We start from the raw sequence: 17036 nt of genomic DNA, 5'->3' as shown, positions 1-17036 counted from the left end.
CTCCCCGGGGGCTGTTACAGAGCAGTGGGCAGCCGTGTGTGTGTGTGTGTGTGTGTGTGTGTATATAATGTTATTGTTGTTTATTCTAAATACTCCAATGTAAATTTTTATTCATTAAAAGTCACGTCTTAAAGTAACGATGGATGTTGTTTCTCTTTCCTGAGTTGTTCAGTTCTTGATATAATATGGATTACTACAGTTGTGGAATCGGGTTATTTACTGTATTATTAGCTCCGACCGACAGGTGATGAGTTTAATGCCATCATGTGTTGTCTGTCGTCGTCCACATTTCACGACAATCCCTTCTCTCTCAATTCTTCACTGATTTTTATTCTTTTTGGCAGGAAGGTGGGTCTGCCTGGGGTGCACATGGCTTCTACTCCAATTTGCATAATTGCAATTAATAATGATTATATGGAGTAATTAATCGATCCTTAACGAGCAGTTTCCACACAAATCGCTTCTTCTCCCTCAGTTCTTCACTGATTTTGATTCTTTCTGGCATGAAGGTAGAGGAACCTCGGGTGGATATAACTAATACCCAGATCTGATTTCTCACAGGGCCGGAATGAGCGACGCCCTCACTGAGGGTCTCGTTATTATTTACTGTTTACTGTTTGATCTTAAACACATTAAGAAGGCAAGAAACTCATCCACTAATTCCCTTTTGCCGACACACCTGTTAACTGAAAAGTGTTCCAGGTGACTCCCTCAGGAAGCTGGGTGAGAAAACACCGAGAGTGTGGAAAGAGTCCTCAAGGGGACACTGGAGACACTGAAGAATCTAAAATATCAAAATATATTTTCGACAAGTTATTTTCCAAATATTTTTTGCAGATAGAGTGTATTGGATAATGATTGATTTTTATAATAATAATAGTTATGCATTATAAAATATAAAAAGCAAATTATTAAATATAGCATATTAATAGAAATATAAATAATAAAATGGTGTAAAAAGGCATAAAGGGAGAATTCTAGTAATTTCTAAAGGAATAAATGATTTATCCACTTAGTTTTAATTAATTTAAAAAATAAATAAAACCAGAATTGGTTCACATTTGTTTTACTGACGCGCTCTGAAACCAGATAAATAGTTTTGTTGTTGAGTTTTTGAAGTGTTCTACTCAAACAGGGGAACTTTAAGAAATCTATTATAAATGCACCTTTTATTACAGTGTTATTACAGTGACAGACTATATTTCCTCTACTGTAATGAAATAAAATTATGAATAAAATTAAAATCTCTTCTGCTCTACAATTCTGGAAAAAGAAAACTAAGAGGAGACGTGATGAAATGGAGACCTCATGTGTTGTTCTTCAGTCAGTAACACAGTGTCAGGGTCGTGTGTGTGTGTGTGTGTGTGTGTGTGTGTGTGTGTACATCATATACATTATTTATTGTTTACTGACCAGTTTACTGAACACACGTCTTTATTTAGTCCGATAAGAAAATAACAGATTTCTGTTGTCATGCTTTTCGAAGAGAAATTGTGTTAGTTTTAAAATTTCTACATGTTAAAGCAGACAGATGTTGTACACTCTCTATATACTCCCAAACCCCTGTATATCCCTTCTGTTCACTCTGCATACACTCACTGGACACTTTATTAGGAACACCCCCACATCCACCTGCTGTTTTGTTTTCTACAGTTCTCTAATCAGTCGATCCCTTCATGCATCAAATCATTCAGATACAAATCAAGAGCTTCAGTTAATGTTCACAATGTTCAAACACCAGACTGGGAAAAACTGTGATCTCCATTTTTGTGGGACTTTCTGTCACTGGGGCAGCATGGGTGTTGGTTTGAGCCAGATGGGCTGCTGGTTTGAGGATTTCAGAAAGTGCTGATCTCCTGGGGTTTTCACACACAGAATGGTGCGAAAAACAAAAAACACAGTGAGTGAGTGACAGTTCTGTGCACTGTAAAAAAAATATTTGTTGTTTTAACTTAAAAAAGTTAGTGCAAGGGCTGCCTTAAAATTTTGAGTTCACTGGAATTCACATAGTAAGTTAAATTGTTGTGAACTTACTATATTAATTTAAGTGAACTCAAAATTTTAAGGCAGCCCTTAAGGCAACCCTTGCACTAACTTTTTTAAGTTAAAATAACAAATCATTTTTTACAGTGTGGGTGGAAACAAACACCTTGTTGATAAGAGAGGCTCAGAGATCAGAAAATGGCCAGACTGGTTTGAGCTTTTTGGCCAGGAAGGATATAGTAACTCATATAATCACTCTTTACAACCGTGGTGAGAAGAAAAGCATCTCAGCATGCAGCAGCAGACAGAAGAACACATTGGGTTCCACTCCTGCAGCCAAGAACAGGGATCTTACAATCAACAACACGTTCCTATTAAAGTGGCCGGTGAGTGTATACTGTACACTCAAACAAATAAAATCTCCACAGCCAAGCTTCTATCTATCTATCTATCTATCTATCTATCTATCTATCTATCTATCTATCTATCTATCTATCTATCTGTTCTACAGAATTATTCTTCTCTTTAGAAGAAATAGACAGTGTGGGATTGTGCAGTTTGAGAATAATCACTATGCCCTGTTGAGCACTAGGGGGCGCTCTGAGGCTGGCTAGAAAGAAACGGGCACGTGCGTCTCGCGCTGAAGAGGAAATAACCCGGAAGCTGAATGGCGTCACCGCGCTGCCTGGGTTGCCATTATATTATTTTTAAATTAACATTTTTTTTTCCTTCACTAAAATGTGTGGTTTTGTACACTGTAAACAGTTGCTGTAAAACCTACAGTACAGCAGCGTATTATTTTACAGTAAGATAGTGTGCGCCGCTTATGCAGTAAAGAACTGTAGGTGGCGGTGTTTATACAGCACAGTGCTGCTACCGCAACGCGCAAAGGCTTCTGGGAATTTTTTGGCGCTAAGCACGAAGCGAGCGGCCGGATGCTGATGCGACCCGCTCACCCACTGCCGTGAATCCGGTCAGGGAGCAGGAAGCGAGCTCTTTTACAAGTTCCCTCTAAATATAATAAGCTTTACTGGATGTTGAACTCAGACTGATTTGTTTTTATGACTCGTATTTTTCAGCGTCGGGCGGCACGGTGGTGTAGTGGTTAGCGCTGTCGCCTCACAGCAAGAAGGTCCGGGTTCGAGCCCCGGGGCCGGCGAGGGCCTTTCTGTGCGGAGTTTGCATGTCGTCCGTGTGGGTTTCCTCCGGGTGCTCCGGTTTCCCCCACAGTCCAAAGACATGCAGGTTAGGTTAACTGGTGACTCTAAATCCCAGAGATGGGACCAAGTCACACATGTGCAAGTCTTAACCTTCAAGTCCCAAGTCTTTTTTGTCTTGGGCAAGTCAAGTCACAGGCTATGTCAAGTCACCTTAGGCGTATTGGCGTAATTTTAGCAGCAGAATATGAATTTAATACACTGAAAAGGCAATACATAAGTAAATGTCAGTAAACATCTCTGGCACATGTGCCCAACCTGTTAAATATTTGCATTTTAAATACTCATGTTCTGTGAAATACATAAAACAGTAATAATGTCTCAAAGTTATTTATTGATGGCAAAATTGATTGCAAGATTGAAAGCCAACTAAGTTTCTCACATTGTCATCAGCCAACAAGAAAAATAAACAGAGAATTGGCATTCTGTTATGTGCGTAGTTAAAAGAGGGCAGGACGGCACCTTGGGTTAACAGGGGCATGAGCTCCTCCAATCTCTAATCACGTCAGATGAGATGATTATTATTAATAAGATACACGTGGAGAAACCTGAAGTGACTTCAATGTATGTTTGCGCCAGTAAAAAACAAAAACAACCAAAGGATAGAGAAATGTGTCAGACATAATTTAGGTCTCAAAAAGAAGACCTGTTCGCCCGTGCAAAAGTGACATCATCTTCCCCCATATGACAAGCTACAGAGGTGCAAAAGCACTCTCTCTCCCTCTCCGAGGCTGCCTCAGCCTGTGCAGAGCAGGGACATATGGACCCTTTTCACGTGACGTCACGACAAACGCGGCCGCCATTTTGGACATGTACTACCAGTAGTTTACCACAGCCAGCATTGAGGAACGGCAGCAAAGAAAGTGTTTATTTTCAGCAAGACTTCCATCATGCCACTATATTGTTGTGTACCTGGATGTAGTAACCATCAACAAACAAGGCAAGGGTTATCATTTTATCGGATCCCGGTAGATGCTGACCGACGGAGAAGATGGATAGCAGCATACCAACGCTTGTGTAGTGACCACTTTGTTGGAGGTAAGACAAATAAAATTAGCCAGAAAAGGCATTACATTGCTGTTAACATTCCATTCTAGTTTACTGTAATTATGATCTGGCAGCTATTTACACCGGATCCAGTGTAAATAGCTGCCGGAGCCAACGTCCGAGCTAGCGCTGGCTCCGGCCGGCCACGAGCTAGCGCTGGCTCCGGAACCTCGGACGTTGGCTCCGGCAGCTATTTACACTGTATCCGGTGTAAATAGCTGCCAGATCATAATTACAGTAAATTAGAACGTCCGAGCTAGCTCGCTAGCGCGCGGCCGGCCAGAGCCAGCGCTAGCTCGCTAGCTCGGACGTTGGCTCCGGCAGCTATTTACACTGGATCCGGTGTAAGTAGCTGCCAGATCATAATTACAGTAAACTAGTAAATACAGTTTTCTGCATCTCGCTCCTTTTTCTTTTATGTTTGTCGCCTTCCTCGCATTCAAACCGATTCGAGCCGAAGTCCACTACATGTCCAAAATGGCGGTCGCTGTTACGAAGATCACGTGACTGAAAAGGGTCTATAGAGCGACTTTGGCGCGGGAGTCTTGGTTCCCGCTATAATAGATTGTTACGAAAATAAATGTTAAATGAAATATGCATCCCGCGCATTCCTTTCCACAGGAACTTTGCTCACAATGTTTCGGTCGTGGCTAACGCACTGTCCTCCTTACCACAAGTGCAACGTTTCAGGAACAATACGGAAAGGACAGTGCGCGGGATTCATCTTTCCTTGAACAATTACCCAGAGACTTTTTAAATGACCTCACTGGGAAATATCCAATGCACCTGTTCAGTTACAGAGTTGTGCTCTCTAAATTGTAGTCATTCAAACCATTGTTTTGGCGGCCTGGTAGCCTGATATACTAAATGTAAATTCATGGTTTGGATGACTGCACAATTTATTTTCGTAACACTGTGTTACAGCGGGAACCGAGAGTCCCGCGCACAGTCAGCCTATTTTGCAGAGTTTAGTATTGCTGCTAGCCTGTATTCAAACAGCGAGTGGCATGCCGGTGAATCCAAATCGTGGCGCTTTTTTCAATAGTGCATGACAGGCAGTGGGACGGAGTTTTCTTTTCTTTTTTGATCGGGTAGTGTGACGAAAAAAATGTGCAGGTTGCTGCACTGCTATTTCAAACGGCTATGATAAACTCCCCTGCCTCTATGCCCTATGGACAGTCTGGCTAATGTACACGAACACACTCACACGAATTTGTGCTGCTCATGAACGTGTACATGTTCACAAGCTGACCATTAGCTTAACCCTGAAACAGAACAACAGGGTGGGAAGCTGCTTATGTTATTCAGCATCACGACTGCAAAGTGCACAATCAACTTACTACTACTGATATACAATATCATTAAACCTGACGTAACTCCATTGCTTACCAGCATTCACATAAGAATTTCACAATAATAAGCTGAATCCCTAGCTACATCTGCAACGGCTAAAATCCTCCTACCGCTCACTCTCGTGGCTAACATTGGCTAACGAGGAGTTTAGCTGCTATCACCAAATAACAACACATTAATAAACTTACTGGGCAGAATGGATCTTCAAATGCCGGACGAAATTGGAGGTCGTGGTCTGGCTGTCAGAAATCGTCACGTTGCAAATCTTTACTCTTCGAGTAAAGTCTCAAGTATTTTCATGTTTTGTCAAGTCACAAGTCATGAAAACAGTGACTCGAGTCGACTCGAGTCCAAGTCCCCAAGTCTCAAGTCCCCACCTCTGCTAAATTGAGCGTAGGTGTGAATGTGAGTGTGAATGGTTGTCTGTGTCCGGGGCGGTCTTAACATAGAGGCATAGGTAGGTGGCTGCTTGGGGCCCCCCTCCAGCGGTCGTAGTGGGGGGCCCCCAACCAACCTCAAAAAAAGAAAAAGCCCCTTATCATGATTCATGAACACTTCAAAAGTATGGTACAGTTTACTAATATTCCTAAGAAATACGTTGAAGTAGTAGTTAAAATGTCCAGTTCATGGTTATCTGTCCCTCCACATACACCCCATACTTTCACAATGAAATGGACGAGTCCATAACGCTGCGCAGTGCGAAAGGTAAACACATAGTGACCGGAGTCTGAACAACGCGAAAATGTGAAGGAGTTACCCAAGCGGATCAAAAAAAAAGAAAAAAAGCGAAAAGACGCTGAGAAATATGACAATGCTGCCTACCGTAAGTTGGGAAACTTTTTTTACAACTACTGTTAGCAATAGAGACCGCGACAACAACATCAACGCCATTCAAAACGTTGAACATGATGCCGGTGCAGCAGCAGCAGCTGTGAAGTGGCACTAGCTGAGGAGGATAACGCCAAGCAAGACACGTTGTTGCCACCTTCCATCACCGACAGTGTCAACGTTGACACAAATGAGGTGGAAGAGTTATCCAGTGATGGCCATTTTGACACCGATGATGATGACCATATTGTTAGTTGGTGACAATTTTTTTATGATTATTTTACATTTTCCTACATCTGGCTGTGCACCATGTACGTGTGAAGACCTGTGAGAAGACATCAACAAGTCGGACTCTGTGATGTGGAGAACAATCTCTCTTTTCTCTCTCATGGACTCTCATTCATTCATTCATTCATTCATTCACTCACCCTCTCTGTCTCACACACACACAACACTCTCTCTCTCTCTCTCTCTCTCTCTCTCTCTCACACACTGTCTCATTCTCTCTCTCTCACTCACTGACACATACATTCACATGGATATGGAGTTGCTTAGAGCCAAATGCCACCTCATCTCTCCTCAGGCCACACTTCTTACCTCCCCCCACTCACTCACTCACTCACTCACTCACTCACTCACACACACACACACAAACACTAACTCACTCACACACTCACTCACTCACTCACTCACACACACACACACACACACACACACACACACACACACACACACACACACACAAACACTAACTCACTCACACACACACACAAACACTAACTCACACACACACAAACACTAACTCACTCACACACACAAACACTAACTCACTCACACACACAAACACTCACTCACTCACACACACACACACACACACACACAAACACTAACTCACACACACACAAACACTAACTCACTCACTCACACACACAAACACTCACTCACTCACACACACACACACACACATACACACTAACTCACTCACACACACACAAACACTAACTCACTCACACACACTCTCACACACACACAATCATGTACATAGTTTTATTTATAGAATGTTTGAAATGTTCTGATCTTTAAAAAAATAAACAGTGCTGGTTTTCCTGGCATTTTGGCAAAGACAGATGTTCTCTGAACTCTTGTTCTCTGTTGGGTTCCATCATGACTATTAGTTTGTGCAGTGCTACACTTTGTGTGTTCTCTGCTTTCCATCTTCATTTTGGAGTAAAGAAGTGTATGCAGGGTTTAAAGGGGAATGTTTTTTTCTCCTCTCCAACCTTTACTTCCCTATAGATTAGCTTTACCTGCTTATCCACCATGCAGTCGGTACATTTTTTTTTTTTTTGTTTCGGATCGGATGAGGGGGGGCCCCATACATACCTTCGCCTGGGGCCCCCAATTTGCTAAATCCGCCACTGTCTGTGTCTATGTGTCAGCCCTGTGATGACCTGGCGACTTGTCCAGGGTGTACCCCGCCTTTCGCCCGTAGTCAGCTGGGATAGGATCCAGCTCGCCTGCAACCCTGTAGAACAGGATAAAGCGGCTAGAGATAATGAGATGAGATTTTTCAACGTGTGCATAAGTCGGCAACATCTGTATCAATTCTACAAGTATACGGATACAATCTAACGTTGGTTTTTAGGCCTAAACATTAGCCTCAGGGCGGCACGGTGGTGTAGTGGTTAGCGCTGTCGCCTCACAGCAAGAAGGTCCGGGTTCGAGCCCCGTGGCCGGCGAGGGCCTTTCTGTGCGGAGTTTGCATGTTCTCCCCGTGTCCGCGTGGGTTTCCTCCGGGTGCTCCGGTTTCCCCCACAGTCCAAAGACATGCAGGTTAGGGTGACTGGTGAGAGTGTGAATGGTTGTCTGTGTCTACACTGTTAAAAATTTACTGTAAAATTTACAGTAACATACTGTTCCACAATTTACAGTAGGTTTTTTTGTTACTGTAAATTTTACAGTAAAATAGTGGCTACTCTGCTGCCAGTAATTTACTGTAAATTTTACAGTAAATTTTTAACAGTGTACTGTTAATCAAAATTACAGTCTGAACTTTTAAAAATATTTTCATTCATAAATTTAACAGAAAAAGCATTATACAGTAGTTCTGTTTGTTTGTTTGTTTTTTTACACTATTTTACGGCTGACTGATTTTGTATTAATGCACTTTTTAGTTTGTATTATTTTACATCAACCTGTATTTTTTTAACCTAACCTCATTGTGATTGAGCAGGTTATACATGTAGGAATCGTCACACTGCATGTGATTAAAGAGACTTTTGTTCAGAAGGAGATGATAATAGACCTCACTGTGTGTCAGTTTCCCCAAACTCTCTGTCCAGAGCTGCCTACGAGCCCCGAACATGAACCCTCTGTGTGTGTGAGTGAAGAACAGAGCGAAATGACTCATTTTTCAATCGTGTAATTACAACATGTGAGAGGAAATAATCCACAGCTTCTTACTGCACTTCTTTAAAATAAAGTTGCACATGTACACAGATCTGACACAGGGTTCCCGCCAGTCATTAAAAGTCATTAAATTTAATTAGTTTGTCATTAAAAGTCATTAAATAAAAATTCTGGAAAATCTTTGAAATCATAAATCAGCATCGTGGTGGACAGTGTAGACAGGGCTGCCAACTTTTCAAAATTCCTTGGAGTGAGGTTTTTTTTTTGGGGGGGGGGGGGGGGTCGACGGCAAAATTTTTCCGCACACCACGCAGTAAGTGGGAATTTTGTATTCAGTTTGATATTCACTTGTCCCCCTGCATTCTGGTGTTTTGTCTGTGGGTCGTCCAGCTGGAGATGGACAATGAAAGGGGGGTTGAGATTTTGGATTTAGTAGATGTTCCTGCATTCTGGTGGATTTTTGGAGTGGCCTGCTGTGCCATACCTACATTCTTACACACCCTGACTTGCCAGGCCTTCAGCTTGTGGCCAGCAAAAGCACCAAGTTTTGGCTTAAAAGCCCCCACACTGAAAACTACAGATGACTGCCAATGTTCCTGTAGCCCTATAGACCTGTGTTTCAGATTTAAAGGCAAGTTCATGTTTGAAAATATTTCATCAGCTAAGCCTAAACACCTTCTGAATTGAAACTAAATGTTAATTTTTTCATAACTGTTGCAAAAATAAGATTGTCCCTCACTGACTATTCATTATGCATTTAAGGGCTTTCCCCACCACTGGGTTCAGCAGAAGATTGGCATGGGGAAAAATATCAACAGCAAAAGAACAAATAAAATGCTTAAACAGTAAGCAAAATGTGCATGTGCTACAAGAAACATTAAAATGATTAAGTTTGAACAGTATTGAAACACAAAAAGCTGAACCTTGGCCATAGGTGGGAATGTGCACACAAAGTTGGGCTTAAAAATTTTGGTCATACTTAAATAAGCTATATTAATATATTTCTTATTAATTTATTTTTTATCTATGTTTCTTATTAGTAATAGAGCATTCATCAGGGCCTGTTATCTGACAAATATTCTCTACCTGTCTCGCCCTCTTTGAAACCCTGTCTCCTCAGTATATTGTTCTCTGTCTTTTTTTTTTTAAATTATTCACAAGTTAAAGTTCTTTGATATTACAGGTGACCATGCTTTATTTACTTTAACTGAGCAATTACATACATCATAAATAATTAAAAATAAATACCCTGTAAATAAACAATAGGTACGGTGGCTAATGGCTCTTCTTGCATTTGTAATATTATCTCTTACTTGCTTTATTTTACAACATTTCCAGTATGGCTTCAAATAAAGTCATAAAGTATGATAACATACAGTAAACAAACTAAAAATGCGCGTTAATAACCGTGTGCTAAGGAGGTGCTCTCCGGTGCTGCTTGTTGGGGAAGATAGAGGCTGTGGCACGGCAGGAGGCCTATAATGATTTAGCATGCCTAGTACACAGCTCTCGATATGGCATTAAATATTCTCACAACACTTATAGGCTAAAACGATTAAGAAACTTTATATAAGTTCATAATTACGCCAGTAACGCCACACATTGGCGTGCATATGTACAAACCTGTCTGAGACACCCGTCTTCAACTCGGATACCTTCTTCTCCCTCATCTTCCACTAAATTGATGGTAGGCAATTATCCAACTTCCGGCGAGTGCAGCATCATTAGATGCGCCACCTACCATAGGGGAGTGTGTACAGAAGGGAACACTTCTGTGCCTGTTTAGAAGTGGTTGGCGTGACGCAATGGGTAGCCGAGATCAGATAGATAAACTCGATTTTTTTTTCTAGCGTGAGAAATTGGAGGTATGGCGTGTGAGCGTGTGAAGATAATCAAATGCGTGTGTCTCACGCTCATTGCCTGAGAGTTTGCAGCCCAGGTGTAGACAAGCAGACGATACGAGCTTTGGAGATCTTCAGTAGAATGTTTACGAAAGTAGCCGAGAGCGTGGCGTAGTGACACAATTGCAAATGGCTGTTTCTTTGTGTTCATGAGTTCACGGGTCAACTCTACGAAAATTGAGATCTAATTCTTTGGTCGTTTTGTTTATGAATCCTCGGCCGAGACTGTCTGTATCACTTGCTTGGCGGTACAACGCCTGCAGGTAAGAAATATAAATTTCATGACGACTGGCTGGCAAATGAAGAGTTTAAATCGTGGATTGAGCGCGTGGATGACGTGTTCATTTAGCTGTAAACTTTGTCAGAAATCATGTAGCTTGGGAAACATGACGACGGCAGCCTTGCAGAGGACAGAGTCATAAAAAAGCACAGGAAAATGTCAAAATATCGGCCTCTGTTTTGTCATTTATGAGTCCAGCTGCATGTGATCAAGCGCAGGCAAAGCCAGCGGCAGCCACTGTATCATCATTTAAACCCTCTGTGGGTCCGACTGGACATGTACCCAAGCCAGAGTCAATATCAGATGTCACTGCAGCCAACAGTGAAGCAATTAAAGCAGAAATAATTTGGTCGATGCACACAGTCCATACACATGCACTCTAAAAAAAGATTCTTCAGCCCAGTAAAAATTGCTCATAAAGAAGAGAAGATTTGATCTAAAATGCTGTTATCTGAACTTGGCTCAATTAAAAGAATAAGGACAGTAAAGTCATTATTTTGTGTGTTAAGTGTCTTTGAGATTTTGCAGAAACATTGTCTGTAATTTTTAGCAATACCTACGTTCAGGAGATTTGGGAACACGAAAGTAAATATTTTGAGATCTTCTGGCACCACACCATTAGACCGCACTCCGTCAACTTCGAAGCATTTGGACCGTTTTCCACGACACCGGAAGGAAGAATTGCAGAGGTAAAAGCACATCAGACTGTTCATTTTTATGTGTTTACAGTTATGAGGGTTTTTTGGCTTGTTTCAAAGAACTGACATGTAATGTTTTGCGGGGTTTTGTTTATCTCCATCAAAAGGTGTTCTGACTGCAAGGCTGGCTTCACAGGGAACATGAGGCTAGCAAAGTGGAGCTAGCACTGATAAATTAGCAAATCTAAGTGGGGTCAAGTCAAGTTTATTTGTATAGACCCTTTTCAGTCACGTGACCTTCGTAAACGCGACCACCATTTTGGACATGTAGCGGACTTCGGCTCGAATTGGTTTGAATGCGAGGAAGGCGACAAACGGAGAACATACAAGAAAAAGGAGCGAGATGCAGAAAATACCTTCGCTATCCAGCGACGTAGGGCATTTACAGGGCGAGCAGAGGGAGAAATAACAACAGTAACGACACATTAGCAACGCCATACAGAAATAACGGTTTATGGCACAGACCCTTTCGGTTCTCGCTCATCTAGCTGCTACAATGACTGCTTAGACTGCAACAATAATACCTAACACACATTTAAGTATCCGTCGTAAAGACGTGAAACTCGTCGAGTGACGAGTGTGTTCATTGATAAGCTAACACAATCTAAAAGTAGACATACCATCACACTGCCCTGGCTCTGTGTACAGTTTACCTTCTATGGTTTGTGCACTCACTATTTGCCATTACTTTCTCCAACCGTTGTGACAGATTACAGGGAACGGCCTGGATTTAAGAGACAAATACATGTTCCTCTTGTTTTGAACACTTATTTGTAGGCAATGCTTAATTTGTAAAGTGGGAGGTCCCGGAGCGCAGAGGATGAGCGGCTCCGGTGCGGAAAAAAAGAGGGGGAGGGGGGCGCGGCGCTGCGCTTCTGGGAATGTTTTGTAATAACACTGCAAATTAAGTTCATCTGCAGATATTTTGTGGATGTCGTTTCATGAGAGAAATTACCAACAAGACAGATATCAAAATCAGACATTAACACTAAATAAACTTGCATTTTTTAATTTAATTATTTGTTTTTTTTTTTGTTACATAGTCAAAAGAGGTGTCGGATCACCGGATCCAGTGTAAATAGCTGCCGGAGCCAACGCCCGAGGTTCCGGAGCGCGCTCCGGCTTGCTCCCCCTCAAATTAAGCGCTGTTTGTAGGACACTGCCTCTGATCTGTCCTACAGTCTACCAACAGCAAAGGAACACAACGCTAGCTAATGTCGTTAGCTAATAGCTACTACAGAAGAACAAAGAGGTTACAATGGGTTATTTTAGCCTATTTGGTTACACACTCGCCGCCACAGAATGTTAACAGCAATGTAATGCCTTTTCTGGCTAATTTTATTCGTCTTACCTCCAACAAAGTGGTCACTACACAAGCGCTGGTATGCCGAGGGCTGCCAATCTTTCCTGTTTATGGCCGCTATCCATCTTCTCCGTCGGGATCCGATAAAATGGTAACCCTTGCCTTGTTTGTTGATGGTTACTACATCCAGGTGCACAACAATATAGTGGCATGATGGAAGTCTTGCTGAAAATAAACACTTTCTTTGCTGCCGTTCCTCAATGCTGGCTGTGGTAAACTACTGGTAGTACATGTCCAAAATGGCGGCTGCGTTTGTCGTGACGTCACGTGAAAAGGGTCTATAGCGCTTTTAACAATAGACATCGTCGCAAAGCAGCTTTACAGAATTTAAATGACTTAAAACATGAGCTAATTTTATCCCTAATCTATCCCCAATGATGAAGCCTGTGGCGACGGTGGCAAGGAAAAACTCCCTCAGACGACACGAGGAAGAAACCTCGAGAGGAACCAGACTCAAAAGGGAACCCATCCTCATCTGGGTGATAACAGACAACGTGATTATAACGTTTTTAACAGTTTTAACATGAAGTCTGTTTCGTTGATGTTATAAACTCTTCATTGATGGAAACTTGAGTTGACTTTAGCAAGCCAACTGTAGTCCTCAGCCATAAAAGCATTACTGTAAGAGTCCAGAGCGTCTTCCAAGTGTGACTTTCAACTGTCCTCATGGGGCCGTCCTCCACAGGAGCGATGCAATGAGACTCCAGCCAGACACAGGGCATCAGGATGGAACAGGCAGGTCTGAGGAGCAGAAGAGGTTCAGCATCTCGATCTCAGGATTGGCATGTAACTCAGAGGGACAGACAGACGGGGAGGGGAGAAAGAGAGAGAGAGAAAACACAGGTTGTTAGGTATGCCCAGTGTCACCTGAATAAGTAGGAACAGTATACATATCGCACTGAGTGCAAGCAGGGACTCCAGCAAAACTAACTCTGACAGCATAACTAAAAGGGGAGAGCCAGAAGGTAACACAGGCATGAGGGGCCCTGGGACATAAAGCAGCAGCCACTACACCGTCAACAAACTCGAGTGAGCAAGCGAGTGGGGACTGACAGCATCCATACATCTCAGTTTACCAAAACACTCTGTCTGAGGATCCTCCAGATCTACACCTTTACCTCATAAACACCATTAACACAAGGCTTGACTGAACAGATATGTTTTCAGCCGAGACTTAAACACTGAGACTGTGTCTGATTCCCGAACACTACTTGGAAGGCTGTTCCATAACTGTGGAGCTTTGTAAGAAAAGGCTCCGCCCCCTGATGTAGCCTTCACTATATGAGGTACCAGCAGATAGCCTGCACCTTTTGATCTAAGTAGGCGTGGCGGGTCATAGAGGAGCAGAAGTTCACTCAGGTACTGTGGTGCGAGACCATTCAGTGCTTTAAAGGTCAATAGTAGTATTTTATAATCAATACAAAATTTGATTGGGAGCCAATGCAGTGTGGATAAGACAGGGGTGATGGAGTCATATTTTCTAGTTCTAGTAAGGACTCTTGCTGCTGCATTTTGAACTAACTGGAGCTTGTTTATGCACTTATTGGAACATCCAGACAGTAAGGCATTACAATAATCCAACCTGGAGGGAACAAAAGCATGAACTAGTTTTTCCGCGTCACGTAGTGACATTAAATTTCTTATCTTAGCAATATTTCTGAGATGAAAGCTATCCAGGTGATCTTATCGAGATGAGTTTCGAATGAAAGACCAGAGTTAATAATCACCCCGAGGTCTTTTACTGCTGCACGTGAAGAAACAGAAAGGCCATCCAGAGTTACTGTGGAATCAGAAAACCTGCTTCTAGCTGCATGTGGTCCGAGTACAAGTACTTCAGTCTTGTCAGAGTTAAGCAGAAGGAAGTTAATAAGCATCCAGTGTCTAATGTCCTTTACACATTCCTCAGTTCTGTTAAGCTGGTGTCTCTCATCAGGTTTTGCAGAAACATACAACTGTGTGTCATCAGCATAACAGTGGAAACTAATACCACGCTTACGAATAATATCACCCAGAGGTAACATATATAAAGAAAAATGCAGTGGACCCAAGACAGAACCTTGTGGAACACCAAACTTTACCTCAGTATGTCTAGAAAAATCACCATTTACATCAACATACTGATAGCGATCAGTGAAATAAGACCTGAGCCAGCTCTTATTTAACTGTTAGGACGGGACGGTATCTACACCCCATATGGGGTCAGTTTTTCAAATAATTAATTTAGTCTTTTACCTGAGATGTTCTTAAATAAGACCGTGTTAGAGCTTCTCGGATTTTATTTGTTTATATCATGAAGTCGTCACAGATGTAAGTTTGCACCTGTGTGCGTTTGCTCGTTAACAGTACCGTTGATCAAGTTTTCCAGACACGATGATTTGAACGTTCTGTTATTATATCGTGATTGTTCATTTATTTGTCATATAAGAAAATCTGTGTGCTATAGATTTTCACTGTGGCAGAAGTAGCGAGAGTAGTAATAGTTTTCGTAGCAGTCATGTTTAACCAAGATATTGCACATACATGAGGTACAACTTAAAATTTTAAAGTGTAAATGAAACAGCTTAATTTTACTGGAGAAACTTACATTTTTAAGTCAAGTCATGAAGAGAAATTCAGATTTTTGAGTAAAGTCAGCTTCATTTTATGTGTAAAAATGACCCAAAAAATTATGCATTTTTGACATAAAATTATGGATGAAAAAAATCCATCCATCCATTCATCCATTATCTGTAGCCACTTATCCTGTACAGGGTCGCAGGCGAGCTGGAGCCTATCCCAGCTGACTACGGGCGAAAGGCGGGGTACACCCTGGACAAGTCGCCAGATCATCACAGGGCTGACACATAGACACAGACAACCATTCACACTCACATTCACACCTACGCTCAATTTAGAGTCACCAGTTAACCTAACCTGCATGTCTTTGGACTGTGGGGGAAACTGGAGCACCCGGAGGAAACCCACGTGGACACGGGGAGAACATGCAAACTCCGCACAGAAAGGCCCTCGCCGGCCACGGGGCTCGAACCCAGGACCTTCTTGCTGTGAGGCGACAGTGCTAACCACTACACCACCGTGCTGCCTGGATGCAAAAATGTTGCACTAAGTTTTTAAGTAAAATCAGCTCATCATTTTTTACAGTGGAGGTCTTACAGATCAAACGAAAAAATAAGAGACATATTGAGTACAGTGTTTCCTGACAGTGGGGCTGCACGTGCATTTTCGTGTGGAGAAAACAAAACCAGTTATCTTGTCAAATCTGGTCTTCAACAGAAACCGCTGCAAAAAGTTGATTTTTCAAACGACGTGTTGTTATTTGATGAAAGTCTGAATCAGAAAAACGAGATGAAACAAACGGATTTCCACATCAGATTGTGGGATGATGGGCCTGTTGGTGATCAGCGAGCCTCTCGGTGCGTTCAGTCGTGTTACTTTGGTTCTGCATTTCTTCATCACGCCGCAGCTGAGGATCTGCTGTCACACTGCAGAGTCAATTCAGCTGATTTATTTTTTTAGAGAATGAATTTATTGATTTTATAATTTACATCTTGATTAAATTAGCTTTATTTTTCATTGTTGTTTTGAGTAAGTTTAGCGGCAATGTCCTTAAAAAAAGGTCTAAATATATAATTATAGCTTTGGAAAGTCATTAAATTTGAATCCTAAAAATCTGCAAGAACCCTGTGACAAGAAAGCCCCACTGCACCCAGACAGACTCGACTGTTCGAGTTCCATAAACAGTAACCTGCAGGTGTTTCACAGCAGATCCATTCACCAGCTCACCTGACCTGCTTCAGTGTCGTCCTGCCAAAGATCAACCCAAACACAACTCAACAGTCTGATTGAGATGATCAACATGTCATCAAGCAGATTCATGCCAACGCAATGAAAACAACTTTGAGGAAAAGCACATTTACACAGATCTGAGGAAGCGCGAAGTTACAGCAACACAAACCT

Source organism: Neoarius graeffei, chromosome 24 (assembly GCF_027579695.1).
Source record: "Neoarius graeffei isolate fNeoGra1 chromosome 24, fNeoGra1.pri, whole genome shotgun sequence".
In the NCBI taxonomy this organism is placed as follows: domain Eukaryota; kingdom Metazoa; phylum Chordata; class Actinopteri; order Siluriformes; family Ariidae; genus Neoarius; species Neoarius graeffei.
Note: the sequence above shows the minus strand (reverse complement) of the source record.